This window comes from Furipterus horrens, unplaced genomic scaffold, assembly GCF_987537825.1.
Source record: "Furipterus horrens unplaced genomic scaffold, mFurHor1.1.pri manual_scaffold_17, whole genome shotgun sequence".
Classification (NCBI taxonomy): Eukaryota; Metazoa; Chordata; class Mammalia; order Chiroptera; family Furipteridae; genus Furipterus; species Furipterus horrens.
The window spans coordinates 10498077-10511594 of record NW_028327187.1 but is presented as its reverse complement, the minus strand read 5'-3'; the positions used below and the strand labels follow the sequence as shown (position 1 = coordinate 10511594).

Below are 13518 nucleotides of genomic sequence, written 5' to 3'. Positions count from 1 at the left end.
GAATGTATGTATAAAATAGAAAAGTGATAATAAATTCATCAGAAAAGGGCTTAATTTCTTTCAGAAGAGTACAGTTAAATATAAGTAAATATAATTTTTCAAATAGGTATTTTTATATTTTTCCAAATTCGTCCCATATGAGAAATACAAAGGAGAGGGAGGGAGGGAGGGAGGGAAGGAGGGAGGGAGACAGACAGACAGAGAGAGAGAGAGAGAGAGAGAGAGAGAGAGAGAGTTATTGATGCATTCATTTGGTGACTGTTGTATGTGACCTGACCAGAGAATGAACCCACAACCTTGGCAAACTGGAATACCATTCTAAACAACTGAGGAACCCGGCCAGGGCTAATTTTAACTTTTAAAACACTGTGTCAAAACAACAAAACTTAAGAGCTAATATTAGATGGTTCCTAGTATTCTTATATATTTCAATTAGTTCATACTAGCATTCTAATATGTTATTGGAACTGAAAGACTTTTTTGGTCCCTAGCATTATTAAAACAATAATAGCTGGGGTCACAGAATAAGTATGACAGTTCTTGTTACTTCACATCTAAACGAGAAGCCATGGCAAACACTTCTTTTCTAGGACTATTTAAAATCGACAGGTCAGAAAATTTTCCTGATAAAATAAATTTTAGCAAGTGTGGTCTTAATCTGCATCATTTTCATGTTCTTCATTTATTGAGCACGCAAGAGAAATTAAAAGAGAAAATAGTATTAGTTTACCTATAGCAATACCCTTACACCTAAATCCACGCTGTTCAACTGAAAAGGCAGTTAAAAACTCGGTTCCCGTATATAGTCACATCTGCAAGTATTTGTCCAAGCAGCATACACGTGGCTTATATTTGTGAATGGTGAAGATATAAACACTTTCTGAAAATGTGATCTGTATCCTCCCAATATATTGTAGTGAAAGAGTACATTACTAAGTTCATTATCGTATTGTATTAATGAGGAAAACTAAGAATGTGTAGAGCTTTGTTCACTCACTTTTTTAAAACTTTATTTTTCAATTAGAGGTCACGTTCAATATTTTTTTATTATTAGTTTCAGGTGTAGAGCACAGTGGTTAGACAATTATATAAGTTACAAAGTGCCCCCCTTCCCCCGAGATAATTCAAGTACTCACCTGGCACCATAAGATAGTCGAATATCATTGACTATATTTCATATGCTGTACTACTCTGTAACTACCATTCTGTACTTCTCATTCCCTTTACTTTTTTCACCTGGTACCCCCCCAAGCCCCATCCCTCTGGAAAACATGTCTCATCTATGAGTATTTTTTGTTTGTTTATTTTGTTCTTTAGATTGCACACGTAAGGGAAATCATACAGTATTTGTCTTCCTCTAACTTCCTTTACTTCGCATAATACCCTCTAGGTGCATCCATATCGTCCAAGTGGTAATACTTCATTCTTTTTTATGACCTAGTAATATTGCGTACTATATACACACCACATATTCTTTAACCAGTTGTCTATTGATGGGAACTAGGGTTGTTTCCATACCTTGGCTATTTTAAATAATGCTGCACTGTACATAGAGGTGCATGTATTCTTTCAAAGTAGTGTTTTTGGTTTCTTTGGATATATTCCCATAAGTGGAATTGCTGGGTCATAAGATAAGGCAGTTCTATCTTATTTTGTTGGTGAAAACTCAATACTGCTTTCCCACAGTGGCTGCTTCAATTTGCATTCCCAACAACTTTACAAACATTTGTGCTTTGCTGATTTATTGACAGCCTTTCTAAAAGGTGTGAGGTGGTACCTGATTGTGGTGTTAATTTCATGCACTCTTTTTAAATTAAAGAAAAGAAAAAGGTGATGCCAAGATAACTAAAGGAAGAAAGAACAGTTTTTGCAGAACATGGTACTGGTGCTACTGAATGTGAAAAAATGAAGTGGAACCCTATACAATAATATAAACAAAAATTAACTCAATGTAGATCGTACAGGCCTAAGTTGGAACATAGAGACCTAAATGAAAGAGCTAGAATGATAAAACTGCTAGAAGAATGCAGAAATAAATCTTCATGACCAGGGACTGGCAATGGATTTTTAGATATAATAGAAAATCACAAGCAAAAAAACAAAACTTAGATAAATTAGACTTCATCAGAAGTAAAATCATTTGTGTAGTAAGAATACTATAAGAAGGTAAAATTAAAACCCTTAGACTGGGAGAAAATATTTACAGTTATATATTTAATAGAGGTCTTGTATACAAACTGTATGTCAAACTCTTAAAATCCATAATAAAAAAGACAAAGAACAATTACAAATTGGGCAAAGAATTTGAATAGATGTTTTTCCAAAGAATATATACAAAAAGGCAATAAAAAAATATAAAAATAAGCTGAACATCACAAATCAGAGAAATGAAAATTAAAATTTAAAGATACAACTATTCACAGTAGTTAAAAGGTGGAAACGATCCAAATGCCCTTCAACCAATGAATGGCTAAGCAAATGTGGCATATTCATACACTGAATTATTGTTTTGCAATAAAATAAAATGAAGTTTTGATTCATGATATGACCTGGATAAACCTTGAAGGCATGATTTTAAGTCAAAGAGGCCAATTACAAAAGACAATATTTTATGATTCCATTTATACGAAATGTCCAGAAAAGGCAAATCTATAGATATGGAAAATAGATTAACAGTTGCTAAGGGCTTGCAGGAGGAAGGTGTGAGAATATGGAATAACTGCTAATAGACATGGAGTTTCCTATTGAGGAGATGAAAATGGTTTAAAATGAGATTATGGTGATGGTTGAACAACTCAGTGAATATACTAAAAACTTATGAACTGTACACTTTCAATGGGCGAATTATATGATTGATGAATTATTTTCAATTTTAAAAGAGCTAAAAAGAGAAAGTGAAGTATTTCATGGATGTATCCCTCAATTTACTATTTTTTCCCCTTATTTTGTTTCATTTCTTGAGTATAACAGCAAAGGCTAAACAGCTATCTCAGCAGATGTCACTTTGCATTTAGTTACTCCTTACTATAGCTACTATTATCTTTTACCACTGATTCTATTTATTTTGACACTAAAAGTCTCTGAAAAACTTATAGTGAAGTAAAATAAATGTGAAAAGGGCATGAATCTTTAAAGTTAGCCAAGCAAAGCACAGGAATACTATTCTTCAATGGAAGTAGTTCTATATATTTAAACAGTATCTGTAGAAACAATTTGAATCTTCGATTGCTATGTGCAAAAGTGAACAGAGAGATGAATGTATGCTTTTAAAATGATGATTGTTTTGGCATTATCTGTTGTTCTACATGCCAGGTCTGCAGTCAAATATTCTGAGATGTAAACACACATACACGCACACACAGAGGTAAACAACCCATTATCAAGAGACAAAACAATAAAAGCAAGCTCTTATGTGGAAATCTACAGGACATTTAAAACAATCACAATTAATTAGTCAAAGATTCTGCTAAAAAAAGGTGGACTGCATGAAAGGACTTATGGGTAATTTCAGCAAAGATACTGAAACTATAATAAAGAATGGACAAGTTATTAAAAAAAAACAATAACATATATGGCCTTTACTATGCTGAGGCAAATTCCTTTTATATTTCTCATTGGTTGATAGTTTTTATCATGAAAGGGTGTGGAAATTTGTGAAATGCCTTTCCTGTACCTAGTGAGATGATCACGTGATTTTTATCTTTCATTCTATTAGTGTGTGCTTTATCACATTAATTGATTTGGGTGTGTTGAATCATCTTTTCAGCTCAGGAATAAATCCTACTTCGTGTATGATCATTTTCAAGTGCTACCGAATTTGCTTTGCAATATTTTGTTGAGGATTTTTACATTTATACTCATTAGGATATTGGCCTGTAGGCTCCTTTTCTTATACCATCTTCGCCTAGCATTGGTGCCAGGATAATGCTGACACAATGAGCGTGGAAGTGTTTTGTCTCCTTCAGTTTTTTCAAAGAGTTTAAGAAGGACTGGTCTTAATTCTTTAAACGTTCAGAAGAATTCACCAGTGGAGCCATCTGGTCTTGGGCTTTTTTATTGGAAGGTTTTTGATTACCGATTCAATGTCCTTACTCATTAGTGGATATTCTATTTCTCCACAATTCAGTTTGTTATGTTGTAGGCTTGCAGAAATTTTTCTAAAGATTTTATTTCTTTACTTTTAGAGAGAGGGAAGGGGAGGAGAGAGATAGGAAGAGATACATCGACTGAGAGAGAAACATTGATTGGTTTCCTCTCGCACGCCCCCAGCTGGGGACCTGGCCTGCAAACCAAGCATGTGCCCTGACCGGGAATCGAACCAGTGACTCTTTTGCTTTGTAGGACGATGCTCAGAGCCCACGGAACCAGGAAGGTCGGGACTTGATTTTACCATTTGGAATGGGGTTCATGGAAGCATTTTAATCAGGAATAACATGATTTCTTCCCCCACCCCCCTACACACACACCATAGTTTAAAAGACATATTAGACAGGCAAATGAGACTATAGGCAGGGGAAAGGTTAGCCTTGATGAAATAGGAAACTGCCATTACAAAGGAGCAATAAGTAATAAACATGAGAGTCGAGCATAGCACGGACGCTATCAAGAGGTGCTCTGAGTGAAGCTAGACTGCACAGGGCTTGGCTCCTGGTTGAATTCCATGAGTCACACAAAGGGAAGAGCTGAGGGTGACTCTTAGGTTCCTGGGTTCATTAAGTAGCCCTTGGGCCTGGAAAGAATCTCAGAAGAGGACAGGGCCTCAAGGCTTTTCTACTCCTTTGGACCTTGTAAAAGGGCAAAAATCTCCAGTTTTCCACATAGCCTCTGAAGCAAATCAACTGTACCAAGACGCCAAGGCAGTGCTGGACACAGTTATCTTAACCTGGAGAACATAATGCCAAGTCCATACCTGTGAAACCAACCGACCAAGGCACCGGCCACCTGTCTTTTAGGATTGTCTAAACAATCAACAGGACCCGTTGCATCCTGGGTTTAGCTACAGCAATTAATATTGATTATAAAGATGGTGAAAACGAACCATCTGGGCCATGCCTGTCATGGATCACGATGCTGGTCAGGTAGAAACATGGCCTCAGTCACACCTGCACGTGGTTAGTCATTATCCACTGCAAATCATGAAAGAATGAAAAATACGCACTATTTAAACTTGTATGTCATGCCCCAGTGCATCTGCCTACATTTTATACTTATTTTCCCACCGGTCGCCTGTTTAAGAAACTAATGTTGAGGCGTTCTCCACAGTTCTCAAGAGTTGTCTCCAGAAAGGTCAATATATTGCTACAAATGCCTAATTCTTCATTCATTCATTTCTTCGGTGCTAGGAAAGCCTTAGAAAAGTCCCCGACAAAAAGGAACCTGGGCTAGCCTACAAAACAAGACATGCACCTGTGGAAAGCTAAACAATGAAAGAGGTAAACAATCAAACAGCACCAGACTACAAAAAAATCCTTAGGTTGGGTGTCACATAAGAGCTGTAGAAAGGACGTATTGACAGTTCACAGGAGGGAGAAATCTTCACGGCCATGGGAGGTAATACGAACTTTTATGGAGGAGGTGGGAACTATCGTTGGACTTGAATAATGAAAAAGATTTAGGCCGGAAGGGAGGAAAAGATAGGAAATTTTGTTGGTACAAGTCAAGCACTGGGGAGCAAGTGGAACGAACATGAGGCATTTCAGGGAAAATCAGCGTAGGCTAGAAAACACTCTGAAAGCAATGAAATATCGTCACCCCGTCCTATCAACAATATTTAAATTATTTTCAGGTTTCATCAAGAGGATGGCTTAAATCAACTTAAGCATTCCAAGTAGAAAACATCTGAACTATTTCAAGGTAAGATTCTCAAAGCTTTACGGCATCATGGTTCACAAAGTATCAGAAACAATGGTGTGCTCTTGAAGCTCAGAACTCCACTACTAGAAAGGATGGGAATAGTATGTCCAAATTTAGACTTCAAGAAGAGCAGGTTAGTATGTCTTCAGATTTCACCGAGCTTCTCGCATGTTTAATGGACACAAATGCAAAAGAAGGTACTTGGCCCCTTTTTCCAGAAGGATATAACTAGTTTCACCTACTCTACATAAAATAACTTCCCTGGCTACTGTCTATGTATGTATTTATAATACCTGTCTCCTGTTCTTATTTTCCCAAAGATACAGAAAGTTGGAAAAAGAGAAATTCAAGGAACGAGTCATGGAAGAGTTTTGAAAAAAAGCGTACACAGGATTTCCTTCTATAGGAGCAGGAAATGCACGTGTGGGCACCTGCTTGCATGTTCTCTGTCACTGATTTTCTCTTTCTCTGTTACTCTTGCATTCTCTGTTTTTTCTTTGTTCTTTTTTTGGTTTTCTTTCTTTAGCCCAATCCTATAGATAGATAGATATAGATACATACTTTCTGTGTAGGAGATCATACTATATTACATCATAATGTGTTAAAGAGGGTAGAAAGTGAATTCCTATCCTTCACTGGATTATACACGAAATCATCATTATCATGTGTAAATGACAATAAAACAGAATAGGTAAAAAGCCAAAATCAATGCTACGACAAGCTGAAAGAGGAAGAGAATTCTACAGTTCTTCAGAGGAAGGTGAAATCACTGTGGATGGGGGGGCCATAAACGAGTTCACCAAGGCAGGAGGGCTTGAGCAGCTAGACTGTAAAGCTAGATTTGGGGGTTCTCATGCTCAGTTGTGCCTGAAGATCATATAGGAACATCTGTGAAAATGCAGATTGCTGGGGTCCATCCCCAGAAAGTCTAACTCAGTAAGCCCAGAGCAGGGCCCCCAAGTCTCCATATTTAACATTTCCAGATTATTTCAAAGCAGATGTGCCTCAGAGTACATGGTGTGAAACACCGAGTAACAGCTTAAAGAACTGGGATCTGGATAAGCTTGATAGGCATTCCAGAAAAACGATAAAACAGGGCTCCCATGAGTGACAGTAACGTCAGAGAGATTGCTGGAAGCAAAGTAATGGGGGGAATGCTAGAATGGTAGAAGATGAAGCTCCAAAAGGCAGCGGGAAGAAATACAATGAAGTTTCTCAACGGTCAAGCCAGAAACTTGACATGGGACCTTATAACTGGTGCAGAGCCAGTAAAGCTGGATCTAGTAGGACCCTTCAGGAAAAGGAGTTGACTACCCTGCCTGATCTGTGTGTTCTTACAATAATGCCAATGCCAACACGAACACCAACACCAACGCCAACATGAGTCCTGGACTGTAGGGTTCCCAAAGGCTTGTCCCTAGATCAATGCATAATCGCAATCCAATTTCAGTTGGCCTGGGGAAAAAGGAAAAGTAATCCAAACACAGTGGTGATACTTTTGTGAGGCTACAATTATTCCCCTTTTCAATGATCAAATGTACTTGTATATGAAATTAAATATCCTTTGCAAAACAAAAAGTAGGCAGCTGAGTATACAAAAAGATGCTCAACCTCATTAGACATTAAGGACATAAAAATTTTAAATCGCCATAGATAAACAACTACACCTTTATTAGAATGGCCAAAATAAAAAAAAGTGACAATACCAAGTGGTGACAAGGACATGAACAAAAGGGTACTGTTGTACATTACTAGTGGGAATGCACAGGCATGTAGCCACTGAGGAAAAACAGTTTGGACATTTCTCATGTGGTAAAGCATAATGATAGCATATAACACCAAGGAATTGGACTCCCAGAGATTTACCGCAGAGAAATGAAAACTTCTGTTCATGGAAAAACTTGTACCTGAATGTGTATAGTAGCTCTATTCATAATCTAGAAACCACAACCTGCACAAACCCTGTGAGTGGGTAAACGAACTGTGGTACATCCATAGCAATATATTACTACTCACCAAAAATGCCGTGAGCTATTGATACAGGCAAAAAGTTCAATGACTCTCAAAGGCATTATGCTGAATGAAAGAAGTGGGTCTCCAAAGGCTACATACTTCATTGATAAATTTACATTTAATTATATAAGATGCTTGGGGGGAAAAACCTATACTTACAGACCAGACTGGTGCTGAGAAGAACTGCAGAGGGCAGGGCATGACTATAAATACTACGAATGAGTTTTTTTGAGTAATGTAAAAGTCCTGAATCCTGCCTGTAGTAGCGGTTAAACGAATCTATACATGTATTCAAACTCACTGGATAGTGCAGGTCTCCTCCTTCCAAACTAGTAGATTTTACTGTATGTTCATTCAAAAAAAATTAAATAGCAGGCATGCAGCTATCAGTTCTCCAAGTATTTTGGAAACCATGCTTGTCCAAATGTCTGGTGTATCTAGCATAAGCCACGGAGGGTTAAAGGTCATCAAGACCCGTGCTCATTGGTGCTAAGAAGGTGCGTGCATTACTTCTGTCTTGGATGCAGCCATAAGCACCAACAATTATCATCATAAACCAGGGTCATTCTTCATTTTTCCCAATGTCATTACCCAAGGTGATTGATGAATCACTTGTTCAGAAGTACCTAGTGCTCTATTCTCATTAACGTCTGAATAGGCTATTGAAGTCTCTGCAAGCTCACAGACTCAAAATTTTCTCCTTCCCTCCTTCAATTTTGCAGTGGAGATTATTAGCTAAGAGTAAGGGAGCCATCAAGCTTGGGGGTGGTATCCACGGGTTCTAAAGCACATTTCTTTTCTTGGAATCCGAAGAGACCAAGGCTTCCTTTCAGTCCCCTCAGGAGCTAACGAGACAAATGTCACTGCAGATTTCCCAGGTGCTCGGATCTCCCACATAGTTTTCAAGTCATATACTTGGTGATGTGGGAACAAACCTATGTTCCTTCTCAATATGGAGTCAAGTGGGTGGAGGGAGGAAGCACGTTTTTTTGTTGGTTTCCAACACTGGCAGTTCCTTCTCATCATTTTTGTGTTTATTTTTATTTTCTGGTGACTGACGGAATCCATAACACAAACATGAAGAACAAGTAGAAGTTTCATGACTGCTATTTCCCTTTAGCCCTGCTTTCAAAAATAATTGTGTATTTGGAAACTTCTTCCTTGAGCCTAGCCATTAGTAATTCACACCATGTCTGAATGTCACAAACATTGACTGCTGTATTAGTTATCTATTGCTGCTTCACCAAGGACTCCAAAACTTAAATGTCCCCAAACAACGAACAGTTATTCTCTCACAGAGTTTCTGGGATCAGAAATTCAGGAGTAGCTTAGGTATGCATGGAGTTGGCTAAAAATTTCTTCTATTTATTCCATATAATGGCTACAGTAGCGCTTAGCTGTCTTCAACTTCTTTTGAAACAATTTTGTTAGAGTGTATTGTGACACCTGTCATATCAGCGTGTATTAAAAAAAACATCAAAATTGGTGAATTTTTGTGTAGCCATTTTTAATATTGAAGATGGAATGAAATACACAACATATTCCGCATATTATCCTTTATTATTTCAAGAAAGGAGAAAATGCAACTGAAATGCAAAATATGATTTGTGTGGTGTGTGGAGAAGGTGCTCTGACTGATTCAATGTGTCTAGAGTGGTTTGTGAAGTTTCCCGCTGGAGATGTCTCCTTGGACGATGCTCCACAGTCATGTAGACCAGATGAAGTTGATAGTGATCAAATCGACACATTAATTGAGAAGAATCAACGTTCTGTCATGTGGGAGATAGCAGACATACTTGAAATATCTAATTGATAAAGTTATTGGTGAAAATGAAAAAAAAAACGTTTTCTGTTTTTAACAGAAAAAAACCATATGAACTTTTTCGCCAACCCAATAGCTCAGTCCTTAAGGTCTTTCATAAGGTTGTAATGCAAGCAAGATGTCAGCTGGCACTTCAGTTATCTGAAGACTGAATTGGGGCTGGAGAATTCTTCTAAAATGGCACAGCCACGTGGCTATTGGCAGAAGAGCTCAGCTACTCTGGTTATTCACAGGATACACGGGAGTCCTCCATTTCTAGGCTCTCCATGAAATGCTTTAGTGCCTGCAGGACAGGGCGTTGCTTTCCTCCAGAACAAGTGCCTGAGAGACAGTAAGTAAGGTGTCTCTGCATTTTCTATAACGTAGCCTTGAAAGGCACAACCCATCATTTCCACAATATTCTACACAGATCAGCCCTATTCATTCTGGGAAGGAAAAAACCAAAACCAAAACCAAAACCAACAAACAAGAACGAGAAAGTACCAGGAAAAGGAATAATTAGGAGCCATCTTGGAGGCTTGCTATCTCCACTACAGATCAAGGAGTTTTTTAATTTCTCAAGCTAATAGATTTGATCAAGGCCAAAGGTAGCCAATTAACCCTGACAAAAGAAGGCAAACTGAGAAATGACACCTAAGGTTGCTAATTGTTCATTCTCATTAGGATGGCAAGTATTTGACAGATAAAAGAACTATACAGGTGAGGCTGAAGCTATAATTAGGCACCAGGAGACAAAGGCATATCAAAGAGAAAAATGAACAATCTGTATTCTGAAAATCCACAAAGGGAATAGAGACCAATTTCACTGATTTCCCAATTAGGCAAATGTATGAAGAATGTGTCCAACATTCAGACAGATCGGACATAAAAAAAAGAAAATCCCTAAAACCAACTGTAACAAAACTAGATGGGAAAGGTTATTCACAAAATACCATATAACCAGCGTCACTGTTTCCAATTAAGTATGTAAAATGAACTGATTTTTTCCTGTTCAACTGTGTTTGAACTAGAGCTACAGTAATATATCAACATGCTTGAGTACATCTAGAGTTTCTAGGAGAATAGCTATTGTTGAATACACTCCGCATGCTATTTTCTGAGTCCTGTGAAAAGCCAAGTTTATGAGGTTACCAACTGGTGATAATTACTTATTTTCCTTTCCCTCATTTCCTTCTTCGCCACTCATCGAGACTTTAATTACACATTCCAAGAGAATCAAGTTCAAGCCTGAAGAGGAGAAAAGTATGTACCGTGAGGTCCTGCCCGGGAAACAATGAGTGGACCTAGGCTATAGCTGATGTGAATTATGTCAGGTAGCACTGGGAAAGGACTCATCGGTCACCATTATGGCGCGTTTCATTACCCTCAATTCTTGACATTTGTTTTATAGCATTGAATGAATTCTTCTAGTGGGACTTTGCAGACCAAAGGCAGATGCGGCGTGTTCTAAACTAACGTCTGCAAAGGGAAAACATATGTAAGCAGTGGCCAAAGTTTCAGAGACCCAACCGAAAACTGTTGAGAAAAGGAGTCCTGCATTACAGAATTGATGCTGCCAGGTCTAGGAGGACTGGGTTGGTCACAGTTGGGTAGGCTGATATAATTTGTCCAATGCACCTCAAGGAAGAGGTACAAGGAATAGATGCAGACCTGTCCAAGAGCACTGGGTGACTGCCGAGGGAGGGCCAGCTCAATATGTTTGGGAGCGCAACTCTGTACCAGGAATTCAAACCCCTTGATTTCTATGAGAAGCTCAACAAACCAGCAGCCTTAGAGAAGATCCTGTATTTCCCACTATTATATAAAAGGAGTTAATTGAAACTCCATTAGGATTTTTCACAAAACAGAAAAGAGTGATCCCAATCAATACGATTTTTTCAGTCTTTTGTTTAAAGACATAAAAGCATTTGAGGTTTCCACATCTTTTCTTCAAATTTTCCATCTTCATCGGATCAAAATTGTATCAGAGCCCTTTTCCTGATGCCTACAAACCATAAAAGGCTAAGTTACAAGTACAGTACTGCACTAAGTACATTTATTTCTCATTGTAGTTTTCTTCTCTGCCTTCCCTTTTTAAGGGAGTTGTCTCATATTCCACTTCATTTTAATTAAGTCTTTTATTTTTTTTTAATCCAAAATGTGTTTATTCGGATGATTTCCCACTTATCTTGATGAAGGGCATTTTTAGTGCTGCTTCCCTCTGAAGGAGCATCCTTCTGTAAGCCTTGCTTTTCCTCCTCTCACAGAGGACAGTGGAGCAGCCAACACACAAAAGCACTGTTTGTGCATGGCTAAAGACAGTGGTGATTTTATAGCATCCTGGGCACTTCACACCCATGGAGTAGGAATTGGGGCTCTGCATCAGGTGTTTCTTCTTGTGTTTCCTCTTCTCTTCTGGAGAGGGATGAAGGAGATCCTTAGCGAGAGGCATGTTGTCAGGGGGAGGTCGTCACCGCCGGAAAGGGGTTAATGAAGTCTTTATAGTCTGATTCCGTATATGTGATCATTTAGTTTCCGAAGTACAGCTATGACTCATCATCGTCACTGCACAGATAAGGCAACTGACTTATCCATCTAATATAGATCAGAGTTGGGATATAAAATACTCAACACCAAATCTAGTTTGCTCTCTACAGTACTGCACTGACTGGGAAATATTTTACATCATTAAACAAAAGGAATAGCAAATGTCTCTCAAGAGCAAAAGGGTAAAATAGAAGGGAATAAGAACAACCTGTTAAAATTCAAATCTTTGTGAAAGAATAAAATTATCTAACTTGGAGTATTGAAGGATTGCTGTTGTGGTTTGGTGGAAGTTGCATCTTAACTTTTTATAGATAATTGTGTTCCTTTGTTTCTTTGCTTTTATTAAATGCATCTAACTAATTTATAAGCTCTTCTAAGGCACATTCAGTATTATACGTAACTTTGTATACAATACCGTACAATACAATCTCTAATCTTGACCAAGATACATGTTTAGTAAACAAGTTGTTCAGATATAAATTCAGTCCATAATGGAGATGGTAAAATAAACAAACAAACAAACACAAATTCTAAATGGCTTTAACATAAATGCTAGATGGGAAACCATAAAAATTCTAGAAGAAAACACAGGCAGTAAAATCTTGGACATTTCTCATAGCAATATTTTTTTCTGATATATTTCTGCAGGCAAGGGAAATAAATAGGACTATGTCAAGATAATAAGTTTTTCCACCTACAAGTAAACAATCAACAAAATGAAAAAACCCAATGAATTGGGGAACATATTTGCCAATGTTACATCTGCTAAGGGGTTAACATCCAAAATTTATAGAGAATGAGAGGGGAATATTAGGGGACTAAATGGTAATGGGTAAAAAATATGATAAAGATCAAAGTTAAAAAAAGAAGAACTTATGAAACTCAATACCAAAAAAAAAAAAAAAAATCACACAAGCAAATAAAGAAATGGGCAAAGGACTTGAATAGACACTTCTCCAAAGAGGACATACAGAAGGCCCATGGACATATGCAAAGATGCTCAGCATCACTACTCATCAGAGAAATGCAAATAAAAACCACAGTGAGATACCACCTCACACCTGTCAGAATGACCATCAACAAACCAACAAACAACAAGTGCTGGCGAGGATGTGGAGAAAGGGGAACCCTAGTGCCCTGCTGGTGGGAATGCAGACAGGTGCAGCCACTGTGGAAGTACCTTAAAAATTAAAAATAGAGCTGATTTATGACCAAGCAATTCAACTTCTGGGAACATATCCAAAGAAACCCGACATACTAATTCAAAAGAACATAAGCACCCTATGTTCGCTGCAGTGTCATTT

The 13518-nt window shown here is 37.9% G+C and overlaps 1 protein-coding gene and 1 pseudogene across 2 annotated transcripts in view; both read right to left on the bottom strand.

Moving 5' to 3' along the window:
- EDA (ectodysplasin A) overlaps positions 1-13518 on the bottom strand; it is a 284456-nt gene that overhangs the window by 109079 nt on the left and 161859 nt on the right. The window lies entirely within an intron of this gene.
- LOC149990476 (small ribosomal subunit protein eS27 pseudogene) lies at positions 11873-12119 on the bottom strand (annotated as a pseudogene).